We start from the raw sequence: 12,706 nt of genomic DNA on the forward strand, positions 1-12,706 counted from the left end.
ACATGCACGGGTCTGTCTCAAAGGATGCAGTACTCCTGAAGGGTCTCAAACCCTACATTTTGGATGCCTAGCTGTATCCCTCACATGTGGCACCTCAGAATGACTTCTAACCTTACCTGTGGTGTATTCAGTCCCTATTGCTCAATGCACGGTGTACATACTGCATACATGTGTCTTGAGAATGAGGAATGGGCCCCTGAGACAGTCATTTGCCTGTTTCACAAACAGGGACCTGGACCTAGACCTAGACCTGGCCCGTACAGGGCTCAAACCCGCGACCTTGGCGTTATTAGCACCACGCTCTAACCAACTGAGCTAACCAGCCTCACGACAGTGCTCCTCTCTGTGCTGCAAAAAATCAAACTCAGGGAATTTCTTTTGTCCTCCTTTGAATAGAAAACCGTGTAATTCAGTGTACGGGCTTTCTCGTGCAGTTTCATGGTTCTTGTAACCCAAATCCTACACTGGCCTGAAGTGCCCCCCCATTTCACAGCATTTTTCAGCTGATTTAAAATGTACCTAAAGGAGAAGCATTATCGAAGACCATCAATTACCAAGAGCTTTTGTCAAAGGTTTTGGTGGTCATTTTGAATGACCACAGAGCGCTGTGACCTCGGTTTTACATCTCATCCAAAAGACAGCGCCCTTTTACAACACAGCATCTCCGTCACTATACTGGGGCATTGGGACCCGCACAGACCTCAGGGTGAGCGCCCCCCCGCCGGCACCATTAACACCGCTTCCAGCTGGAAGCTTTGTTTTTCCCTGTAGCTCATCCTCATCCAGGTACTGACCTGGCTCACACCTGCTTAGCTTCAGTGGGTTTTCAGTTGCAAGTTGCAAGGGGATGCAAGTGATGGTGCTCGCTGCAAAAGCCACCGCATTGGCCGGGAATCAAACCCGAGCCTCCCGCGTGGCAGGCGAGAATTCTACCACTGAACCACCAATGCTCAGTGCTTCGGCCTTCAAAAAAGACGCTTTTTTGGTGCTCTGTGCAAAACGCGTCGACATCTGCTTCCAGCTGCAAAATGCCATTTGCGGACCCTGAGGAACTTATTTCCAAGGGAGCGAGTACAAGCGATTGGGCGTTTTAAAACCACCAGGAACAGCAAAGAGGCGCGCTTCTTTGCTTGTGCCGAAACACACCGACTGAAGGCGGACAACGTAGTCGGCAGGATTGGAAGCTGTGCGGGGAGACCCCAATGGATTTCTAGTCTATCGCCTTAACCACTCAGCCACGACTACAGCAAGCCCCACCGCCGCTGCGTTCTTGCTACAATCTTACCTGGATCGCGAGGCGCCGGCGGAAGCCTATTTCAAAGTCGTTCTCCGTTTCAAAAAAACATTTCCAAAATACAAGCCTTGCAGACAGACACGCCTCAGAGGACTTAAGGGTGGCTTCATGTCGGAATGATAAAGTCTCCCCGTCCGGACATGAAAATGCCACTTTGTTACACACAAAAAAAGAATCAACAACAGAGAAATGCCCACAAGCATTTGAAAAGCCGCACCACGTCGCACTTGAAATAGCTCTTACATTAGTGGTAGACACAGGAATCGCCTTTTTATTTACGCTCTTACCAACGCGATGGAAAGCAAAACAAAGCAAAGCAGAGCAAAACAAAACGAACAAACGAAAACCCTCACGTCCTGCACTTGCATATAACGCTGTTACGTGCCCAAGCGGTATTGTACGTCATCCTAGCACTACACCCCGGGTCGTACGGTATATGGGAACGAGCACACGCCACGAATCGTCTCGAATCACCCCCTACAGCTGTAAGGCGCCTTGAAGCGTGCACCCCCAACATTCTTCTTTGCGCATCTGTGAAAGGTAAACTCTTGAGCAAACTCTGAACCAGCTCTAAGGAAACTAATCCGATTAGACGTTACTTTGACTCATCCTTTAAGGGACCCTTGTTAATTGGAGAAATCAATGATTTCGAATGAATTCTGTATGCGTTAAAAGACAGCTATACACAGAAAACATGCAGGACACTGCTCATGATGTTTCTCGAGCCGAAACACAGTGCGTTTTTCCAAGCCATTTGACAAAGCCCGCCCACTGAAAACTGCAGCAGATCGTGTAAAGGCGTTCAACTTTGTAACTACTGCACGCACAGGAAGCAGAATAAATTCCTCTTTTCAAACTGTCAAAGGTTTGCTGCAGGACATCGCACAATCTCTTTTGAACGGGGACAAACGATTTCTTATGGGGCGCAGTAAGTACAGACGTTTATAAAGCTCCACTCATGCCGACGATGCAGCATGAAGAAGCGCAACCTAACGTTTGACAGACAAAAGCCGGGCGCCGCTACGAGCAATATGAAATCAAACTGACAGCACACGGCGTTTCGCGCTGACTCAAAAGTGATCTCGACAGACGATGTTCTCTGCATAACGCTGAAAGAGCTAAAGAGCGTTTTTGTTGAGACGTAACCCATTGGGCAAAAGACGTATAATATACGTCTATTAAACGCATATCTTAGACGTCTAAATGTGGTCTACAATTCGTCTAGAATGAAATTCTAATATACGTCTAAAGTTAAACGTCAATTATACGTCTATATTTAGACGTTCATTATACATAAATGGTTGGAGTTCTATTATACGGATAAATTTAGAGGACTATTATACATATATGGTTGGAGTTCCGGATAACTTTAGAGGTCTATTATACGTATATGGTTAGAGGTCTATTATACGTATAACTTTAGAGGTCTATTATACGTATATGGTTAGAGGTCTATTATACGGATAACATTAGAGGTCTATTATACGTATATGGGTAGAGGTCTATTATACATCAAAGATAGATTTTATAGGTGTAGAAACAAGTAAAACAAGCCAATGATTAGGTTTAGAAATGTATTCTGAAAATACACATTCACACCTGAAAAATATGTATTTCAAATTATACATTGTATACAATCAATCAACAATCAACATATGGGCAATAATCATAAAAAACACAACTAGTCTTAAACTTCAGCTACAAATTCTGGAAATATGGCAATATACAGTATAGTAACGGCAAACACAAACTAATTACATTAACACACTAACTCAAAACCACATTTTGATTCAAATATACATTTTAAAATGTACAACTTCTATATTTCCAAGAAAAAAAATATTACAATGAAAGTTAAGACGATTTTTGTCCACTATTTGCAAACCCTGTCTAATTGTCCTAACAGTTAGAACCAAAAACCTAGTATTTTCAGTGTCCAGATCTCCTGGCCCCCTGCCTTGCATATGCATTCTTCAAGTAACACATTGCGTGCTCCTTTATTTCTTTTTCTGTTGATGTAGGGCGGGACTTCAGCACCGCAGCTAGGAGAAAATTATATAATATTACTTCCCAAATTAATGATGATTAATATCTTCTTTAGTATAATCTAAAAAATGAACGGTTTACTAAGCTCAAAGCTGAAATAAATGTATAAAATTTGGCTTGCATCATAGCAGTTGAGCAATAAAGTCTGTCCTAATTAAAGAGTACCCAAAGTTTGAAAGTACAACATAGAATAAGAATAAGAGAAACGGCAAAACGATTTTGTGTCATCTTCCCCATTCACACTATTTTATGTGCCATTTTTTTGCTTATTCACATACTATTTTAATCAAAATAATATTAAGAAAGATCTGTATGTATTCAGATAGTATTATTATTGTTCATACTTACTCGTCAAAAGAGGATTGCTGAGATATTTGCGGATATACTTCTACGTTTGAAAAACGTGTCCAAAATGGTGACCAACGAATACTAGCAATGCATTGTGGTATATAACCGGAAAATATGCTGGGTTCGATATTTTCTCAACGTATGCGTTTATTAATGTTGTCGATATTATGGTTGAAATTTAACATTGATAATACATCGCTGCTATGAGCTGATGTGCAATTTTAACGCATGCAATAAGTAAGGATCGGTCACTGTTGTATGGTATTATATATAATGACATTATGGAATAGGATGGGGACAGGCCTGGCATCACGGGGGGAGGGGGGAATGTCGCCCCTTCAGTTTTGGGCAAAAAGTTTTACCTAACTTAATTTGCACCCTAAAAAAATAGTTGTACTTTGTCAATGGTCAGACAACACTAAATGACACGAACAGTCACTCAGTCTGTTTGATGGGCAGGAGGGCTATCCGTCCAGGAACTGCACATATTATTGAGTGTCAACATTACGATCCTGTTTGCTCAGGTGGACCGATTCCTTGCAGTAGTTTATCATTATACTTAAAATCGTTATATAACTAGGACTAGTTATAGCAGTCTGTGCTTTCTGTTGGTTTTACAACATTTTTTTCTTAACGATTCAGAACGTCCATGTAGCTGCAAAAATGAACGCTTATGGTACTTTTCGCTCCAGGCAGTACAAACCTTGAGAGTGACGAAAAATGTGAAACTGAACTTCATCGCAAATACCAGATTGCTAGTCGTTATCTTCTATCATGAAGCACTAATCAATGGCATAGCTGCGAGATTTCATTTGGGTAGCTGCACCGTACAGCTCCGTTTCAACCGAAATATCACTCCCCCCTCAGAATTTCAGATGCCCCCCTACAGATTTTTCCTCGGGCACCGCGCACTGATGGGGGACTTTTGTCAAGAAAATAAAAATAGAAACTCTTTAGGCACTCAAACATTTTACTGTTTTTTTTCAGGCAGGTGGCAAGACCCCCTCAGCAAAACCCTTGTTTGCCAAGCTGTGGGCATTGATTCGTCGAATATACGTATATTTACGGCGAAATTACGGCTATACGTATATATACGTGGCCTCGACGTATAATCAACGTCGAATTGCAACCTTAAAATCGACGACATGAATAAACGCATATATAACGTCGAAAACACATCTAACACAGTGCCTGAGGCTTTTTACTGTATGTATCGTGTGTGCCGCAACTAGGAGTACCTTTTGCTAAAGATTTCCGTGGAGAGGAGCATGAATGAGTTCCATGCAATTTTTGTGCTTCCCTGCCTTCGGGTGGGGCGCAGCCTGGCTGGTCAAAGAGAGAAAACAAAAACGCCCGCAATCGGTCTTGTTATGGCGATTGTGGCAGTCTGCTCCGCGAGTCCACGGTCTCCGGCCGTCTGATTGGCGCTCTTTTCTTTGGGGGGCGGGAAGTGTCCGGCCGCAGGGGATCTTGGGACCTCGCTTTGCATAGCGGCTTCCCAGAGTGCGTCGTTTCCGGCACAGTGTGGCCGGGTGTTTTCCGAGTTATCGCACGGATTGGGCACGCTCGCAAGCCGTGAGCCGCAGGCGATGAGCCCGGAGCTGAACGGGCCCCACTGGCTCGTTTGTAAGGCCAGGTGTATTGCCAACCACGACCGGCAGGGCAGAGGCTTTGAAGGCGGCCTGGGCTCCTGCAGCTGTGCAGCCACGCACTCTGGTTTCTCTTCATCTCGTACAAATCTTTTGCCTTTTACTAAAGATTTCCGTGGATAGGATCATGAATGAGTTCCATGCAATTTTTGTGCTTCCCTGCCTTCGGGTGGGGCGCAGCCTGGCTGGTCAAAGAGAGAAAACAAAAATGCTCGCAATCGGTCTTGTTATGGCGATTGTGGCAGTCTGCTCCACGAGTCCTCGGTCTCCGGCTGTCTGATTGGCGCTCTTTTCTTTGGGGGTTGGGAAGTGTCCGGCCGCAGGGGATCTTGGGACCTCGCTTTGCATAGCGGCTTCCCAGAGTGCGTCGTTTCCGGCACAGTGTGGCCGGGTGTTTTCCGAGTTATCGCACGGATTGGGCACGCTCGCAAGCCGTGAGCCGCAGGCGATGAGCCCGGAGCTGAACGGGCCCCACTGGCTCGTTTGTAAGGCCAGGTGTATTGCCAACCACGACCGGCAGGGCAGAGGCCTTGAAGGCGGCCTGGGCTCCTGCATTTGTGCAGCCACGCACTCTGGTTTCTTTTCATCTCCTACAAATCTTTCGCCTTTTGCTAAAGATTTCCGTGAAGAGGAGCATGAATGAGTTCCATGCAATTTTTGTGCTTCCCTGCCTTCGGGTGGGGCGCAGCCTGGCTGGTCAAAGAGAGAAAACAAAAACGCTCGCAATCGGTCTTGTTATGGCGATTGTGGCCGTCTGCTCCGCGAGTCCTCGGTCTCCGGCCGTCTGATTGGCGCTCTTTTCTTTGGGGGGCGGGAAGTGTCCGGCCGCAGGGGATCTTGGGACCTCGCTTTGCATAGCGGCTTCCCAGAGTGCGTCGTTTCCGGCACAGTGTGGCCGGGTGTTTTCCGAGTTATCGCACGGATTGGGCACGCTCGCAAGCCGTGAGCCGCAGGCGATGAGCCCCGAGCTGAACGGGCCCCACTGGCTCGTTTGTAAGATCTGCGGCAGATCGTGTAAAGACGTTCAACTTTGTAACTACTGCACGCACAGGAAGCAGAATAAATTCCTCTTTCAAACTGTCAAAGGTTTGCTTTGCGAACGCTGCAGGACATCGCACAATCTGTTTTGAACGGGGACAAACGATTTCTTATGAGGCGCAGTAAGTACAGACGTTTAAAAAGCTCCACTCATGCCGACGATGCAGCATGAAGAAGGGCAACCTAACGTTTGACAGACAAAAGCCGGGCGCCGCTACGAGCAATATGAAATCAAACTGACAGCACACGGCGTTTCGCGCTGACTCAAAAGTGATCTCGACAGACGCTGTTCTCTGCATAACGCTGAAAGAGCTAAAGAGTGTTTCTGTTGAGACGTAACAAGCTTGTTTCTTTCTACCATGATGTTACCATGACAAAATCTGTCTTTAAACACCTTGCTCAGTCTCTGACGAGACTGTCAAGAATTGCTTTCGCCGATTGTATTGCAAACCGGCGGAAGCGGGGTATTGGGAAAAGTTTTCAACTAGCAATAATCGCGCATCGGCTAAACCTCACAGGCTACGATACTGCCACTGCGCAAAGCTGACGGTTGCCAGGCAACCGCCTGGATCCTATGGAAATCGTTATCAATCGTCTCATGGCATGTCGTTGCTGTAACGCTTCATATTTGCGGCCGGACACTTCCCGCCCCCCAAAGAAAAGAGCACCAATCAGACAGGCGGAGACCGAGGACTCGCAGAGCAGACGGCCACAGTCGCAGTAATAAGAGTGATTGTGAGCGGTTTTCTTTTCTCTCTTTGACCAGCCCAGCTGCGCCCCACCCGAAGGCAGGAAAGCACAAAAATTGTATGGAACTCATTCATGCTCCTCTTCATGGAAATCTTTAGTAAAAGGCAAAAGATTTGTACGAGATGAAGAGAAACCAGAGTGCGTGGCTGGACAGCTGCAGGAGCCCAGGCTGCCTTCAAGGCCTCTGCCCTGCCGGTCGTGGTTGGCAATGCACCTGGCCTTACAAACGAGCCAGTGGGGCCCGTTCAGCTCCGGGCTCATCGCCTGCGGCTCTCGGCTTACCTGGCAGGGGAGATACCTTGATCAGCCTGTAGTTGGAGTAGTTGGATTGTTTTCTTGTTTTGTGGAAGCAGTGTTTGTTTTGCAGTTTGAGATGGCAACCTTTGGATCCCGCAAGAATGCTGTACGTTTTGAGCTTTTGGATGACCTGTTCATGGATCGTATGCAGTTCAGCAGAAAAGTGTTACAGAAGGAACTTGGCTTTGAACCTCGGCACTTGGATTTCATCTTTGCTCTCCCAGGTCAGAAAGCATTTGAGGTTGTATTTGGTACCTATCCTCTGTTTGAACAATGCGTGGATGTGTTTGAGGCAAAAAGAGGGAAAGTTCCTGCACTTGAGAAGATCAACTTGCAGCCTCTGACACAGAGAGAGAGGAAAACGGTGCATGTTGTTATGTTCTCGGAACTGGCAAAGACGGAGGACATTCACACCTGGCTTAACCAGTACTGCACCGTCCACCATGGAACTGAGGTTAGAGATGTTGACGGTATAAAAACAGGAGCAAGGAAATTCGAGGTTCGCTTACTACCGGACAATGTAAATGGAGGCTTAAGGCACCTGCCCTCTACAATCCGGCTGGGCGCCTGCAATGGCTATGTTTTTTATGTGGGACAACCAAAGGTGTGTCGGCGCTGTGGTGCTGTGGGACACCTGGCATCTTCCTGCACTGTGAAATGCTGCAAGACCTGTGGCAAACAGGGACATTTAGCCTCTGACTGTTCAATGCTGCCAAAGTGCAATTTATGTGGCTCGGAAGGACACGTTTTTAAGAACTGCCCTCACGCCTACGCCAATAAACTCAAAATGAGAAAGGATGAGGCAGTGCTTGTTTCAGCCAAACCGGCCCGAAAAGCCAAAGCAAACAACAAGTCAAACAAAAAACCCTTGTTGGACAAAGAGTCTCAGCCTCCAGCCAGGATCAGTCCTGGTGTGGCTCCGGGGCCGGTGGAAGAGAAATCCACTACGCTCCCACAACCGCAGACTGCACCAGACAAGCACGAGGGTTTGAAAACCCCCGAGAACAGCGAGGACCCCTCCCCCACTCCTGCTCCTCAGAACGAGGGCCAGTGTGGGGCCCCCCGGTGGAGCGGGTCCAGCGACGATACCCAGGATTCAGCGGAGCTGCTTTTCTCAGACTCTGCAAGTGCTACAGATGCCCTCCTCTCCTCCATCCAGTCCATCACGGAGGATCTGCAACAGCTGGTGGGTGAGGGGGAAGAGGAGACTGGTGCATCGGCTGCACCCCTTTCCCCTCAGTGCTCCCAGGAGCTGGACTTGAGGAAAAGGAAAAATGACTCTGTTTTCTCCCCGAGCGAGGAGGAAGGAGAGAATGGCGATGGGGACAGCTGGAACCCCTCCCTCTACCCCCTTCCTTGAAATGGACTCCGTGAATGCTTTTACTGCTGCCACCCTGATGAAGGCTCATTCAGAGGATGGCTGGCAGGAAATTGGTAAGAAGAAAAAGAAAAAGAAGAAGGTAACAGGTGAGACCGAAGAGAAATGTGTTTTGTAAAGACTGGTTCCACTTTCTTATGTAATATGGCTCTAAACATAATTTCTCTTAACACCAGAGGTATCAATGACGGAGTTAAATGTCAGTGTGTCTTTGATTACCTCCAGCAGAGAGAGGGAGATGTGTTGATGTTGCAGGAGTGTGCTTTAGCCTATCAAGAGAGGTATAAAAGCTTTGAAGATAGGTGGGATAAAGGGCCTTCTGTTTGGTCAGGGGACAATAACAACAGAGCCTCTGGCGTGGCCATTCTTTTCAAAGGATGGGCTTTCAAATTGAAAAGTATTCAGAGGGTCATAGATGGCAGGTTGCTGTGTGTGGATGTGGAATGGGGGACCGTTAACCTGCGGCTAATCAATGTGTATTGTCCTACTGACGTGGGAGGAAGGGTGGAGCTACTCAAGGCACTCTCTCCCCTATTGTTAAGTAGCACAGACGTGATAGTGGGAGGGGATTTTAATTGTATCTTAGAGCACACAGACAGGCAGTCTAGCTCTCCGATAAAATTGGAATCCAGCTCACTGGCTCTGCAAAACTTAGTTCAAGACTTTAAACTCTCAGACACATATAGATGTATATATCCCACAACAGCAGGATATACATGGTCAGGGAGGAATAGCAGCTCCAGAATTGACTATTGCTTTGTCTCAGAGAGAGTGAAAGTTGTTGGGGTCACTCTTCAGCCTGTCTTCTTCTCAGATCATCAGGCTTTAGGGTGTAGAGTGGAACTCCAGGGCGGGACTGTCTTTGGCCCAGGCCTCTGGAAACTCAACACAAAGCTGCTAGAGAACGAGGGGGTAGTATCCCGCTACAAGGAGAAACTATCACAGTGGCTGTCCTTGCAGTGTCTGTACGGGTCAGTAGGAGAGTGGTGGGAGGAGGTGAAGATGAGGACAAAGACCTTTTTCATGGCTGAGGGAAGGAAGGCTGCTGCCAGACGGAGAGGAGTGCTAGCCAGGAAACAGGCAGCTGCAGCGTCTCTACACGATGCTGCACAGTGGCTTCGATGTGCTCGAGGATATCACCCTTTTAAAAAAGGACATCCGGAGCATAGCCGAAGAAAGTAGTCGAGGAGTGCTGTTAAGAGGCAGAGTGCAGTTCTTGGAAGAAAATGAGAAGTGTACTCGCTTCTTTTTCAGGAAAGTGGTAGGCTCCAAGTCTGTCATGGAAAGTGTAGTTGATGAGGAGGGACGAGAGAGAACAGAGCCGAGTGCTATCCTCTCCTGCACCAAGGCCTTCTACTCAAGACTGTACAGCTCTACAGAGGTAAAGGATGAAGAAATTCATTTTTTTACCTCAAAGCTAGAAAACGTTTTGAGTGAAGAAGATAGGGAAGTACTTGAGAGGGATTTGACAGTAGAAGAGCTGAGACAGGCTATGGAGAGCTTACAGAAGGGGAAAACTCCAGGTGCTGACGGGCTCCCTAAAGAATTTTATTGCACCTTTTGGGATCTGCTTCAGGATCCGCTACTGGTCCTATTCGAGGAAAGATATAAGACAGAATTGCTGCCTGACTCCTTAAGAGAAGGCACTATCTCTCTCTTGTTTAAGAAAGGAGCAAAAAATGACATAAAGAACTGGAGACCCCTCAGCCTGTTAGGCGTGGACACTAAGATCCTGTCCAAAGCCCTTTTCCTGCACCTACAAAATGTAGTGGCCTCACTGGTAGGGAAAGAACAGACTTGTGGGATAGCAGGACGCCTGATGAGCGACAACCTGGCCTTGTTGAGGGATGTCTGTCTGTACTCTGAGGATCGCTCCCTCCCTCTTTGCATTTTAGGTGTAGACCTAGAAAAGGCCTTTGACCGCCTAAACCGGCAGTACTTAACATCGGGACTTGAGCACATGAAGTTTGGCCCCATCATGAGAAAGTGGATTAACCTGCTGTACACAGGTAGCAACAGCAGAGTCATGGTTAATGGCAATAGATCACGCCCCTTTGAAGTCTGTTCAGGGGTGAGGCAGGGCTGCCCATTATCCCCCTTGTTATGCGTTTTGGCTATGGAGCCCTTAGCCTGTGCCTTGCGCCAGGATCAGGCCATTAATGGGATACCAGTGCCTGGAAGTGGGGGAGGAGAGGTAAAGACATCTCTATACATGGATGACGTCACCCTGCTCCTCTCTGACAATGCCTCAATTAGCAGAGCTCTGCAGTGCTGTGATCGTTTCTCTTTGGCTTCCTCCGCAAAAATTAACAAATCTAAGAGTGAGATTTTTTATCAGAACTGGAGGGAGCCAAAAGAAGGACATGATCTCAGGCTGCAAGAGAAGAGAATTAAGGTCCTGGGGGTGTATTTTGGAGAAGAGATGGGAACAGTAAATTGGCAGAACAAATTGCCAATCTTAAACAAAAAACTGATGCAATGGAAGGACCGAGACCTCACCATGACAGGGAAGGTGCTGGTCATCAAAGCCGAGCTCTTGCCTGTCTTGAATTTTCTGGCTTCTACCTTCCCAATCCCACACCGTGTTGCGGCGGTGCTGAGGAGATTGATGTTTCAATTTCTATGGGGTGGGAAGCAGGAAAGACTCAGAAGGGAAATAATGTACAGGCCGCTACCCTCAGGGGGGAAGTCTGTCCCAGATATTGCTACGAAGCTGCTGTGCATTTTCCTGGCCTCTGTGCTGAGAGGCTTTGCAACAGCACCTGCAGCGCGTACCTGGACTTATTTTTCCAGGCTCTGGGTAGGTAGGGAGGTGTTCAGAGTGTGGGGTGTCAGACCCAAGCTGGACGTCCCACTCTCTGACACATGCCCTGCAATTTATGGGACAGTTAAAAGTTTTCTAAGATCTCACCCAATTGGCCATATTCCCCTCCGAGATGTCAGCGTCCAAAAACTGGAAGATTTCGTTGCACCCCAGAACAATAGGCAGACCCATGTGGGCATTTTAACATCAGCCCAAACAAGGAAGGTGTGGAAACACACATCCTCTAAGTTTCTGTGCAACATTCCCAGAGATTTAGCCTGGAGTGTCGTCCACCAGTGCTTACCGGTACGAACTTTCTTGTACCGTAGGGGCCTCACCCCCAGCCCTCGCTGCGTTAGGGTGGGCTGCGGCGAGGAGGAGACTGTATCCCATCTCCTGTGGTCCTGCTTTTTTGCTAAGGCCTTCTGGGCACAGTTTGAAGATTGGTTGCTGGCTCTCTCGCCCCAATTTACCCTGACCGCTGCTTTCGTCATATACGGCATCTCTCCTGTCAAACTTCCTCCTGACGTGTTTGACAGGATCTGGGCCGTGGTGAACAGTGGGAAAGTTGCCCTGTGGAGACTGAGGAACATGGGGCTGTTCAAAGGCATCGAGATCCCAGTCAAGGCAGCAGGTAGCCTGGCCCTGTTCATCACCCGAGAGAACTATTACCTCAGAGATCTGTGGAGAGAAGGGAGGGAGGAAGCAGAAAATCTGTGGGAAATAGAGAGCATAGGTCAATATCTCAAGAAACTGTGAAAAACATTATCAAGTTTAAGTAAAGAATGTGATTTGCACCAGAAAAAAAGAAAATTGTTGCTATGTAACTGTTACCATGTCAAAATGTAATGAGATGTGATCATATATACTGTTTTAAGTATGTATATGAATGTAAAGCTTTCTGATTTGTGATGTCCTGTATTTTTTTGTGAAAAGAAAATAAAGTTCTTAAAAATCGAAATAGGTTCACCCAGGGCGAGGCTCGGCCATTGCACTCCGGCTGTGCTGACCCCTGCGAATTCCCCAAATGTGGGAATCTCGACTGCATAATTTCTGGTAGTGGGGGACTGCGTTCGCGCTCTCCCCTGATGTGCTTGGTCCAA

At 47.3% G+C, this 12,706-nt stretch overlaps 4 non-coding genes and 1 pseudogene across 4 annotated transcripts; 3 read left to right on the forward strand and 2 right to left on the reverse strand.

The window, feature by feature from the left end:
• The first annotated feature begins 5,396 nt into the window (after window positions 1–5,396).
• LOC138232041 (U5 spliceosomal RNA) lies at window positions 5,397–5,513 on the forward strand. The gene has a single exon (XR_011187000.1). It is a non-coding gene; the product is annotated as a U5 spliceosomal RNA (small nuclear RNA).
• Window positions 5,514–5,904: 391 nt separating this feature from the next.
• LOC138232053 (U5 spliceosomal RNA) lies at window positions 5,905–6,021 on the forward strand. The gene has a single exon (XR_011187012.1). It is a non-coding gene; the product is annotated as a U5 spliceosomal RNA (small nuclear RNA).
• A 757-nt stretch (window positions 6,022–6,778) lies between these two features.
• LOC138232000 (U4 spliceosomal RNA) lies at window positions 6,779–6,920 on the reverse strand. Its single transcript, XR_011186958.1, has one exon. It is a non-coding gene; the product is annotated as a U4 spliceosomal RNA (small nuclear RNA).
• A 230-nt stretch (window positions 6,921–7,150) lies between these two features.
• On the reverse strand, window positions 7,151–7,267 carry LOC138232039 (U5 spliceosomal RNA). Its single transcript, XR_011186998.1, has one exon. It is a non-coding gene; the product is annotated as a U5 spliceosomal RNA (small nuclear RNA).
• A 5,287-nt stretch (window positions 7,268–12,554) lies between these two features.
• LOC138231907 (U1 spliceosomal RNA) lies at window positions 12,555–12,691 on the forward strand (annotated as a pseudogene).
• The last annotated feature ends 15 nt before the right edge of the window (window positions 12,692–12,706 follow it).

The sequence above is a fragment of the Lepisosteus oculatus genome, unplaced genomic scaffold (genome assembly GCF_040954835.1).
Source record: "Lepisosteus oculatus isolate fLepOcu1 unplaced genomic scaffold, fLepOcu1.hap2 HAP2_SCAFFOLD_62, whole genome shotgun sequence".
Taxonomy (NCBI): Eukaryota; Metazoa; Chordata; class Actinopteri; order Semionotiformes; family Lepisosteidae; genus Lepisosteus; species Lepisosteus oculatus.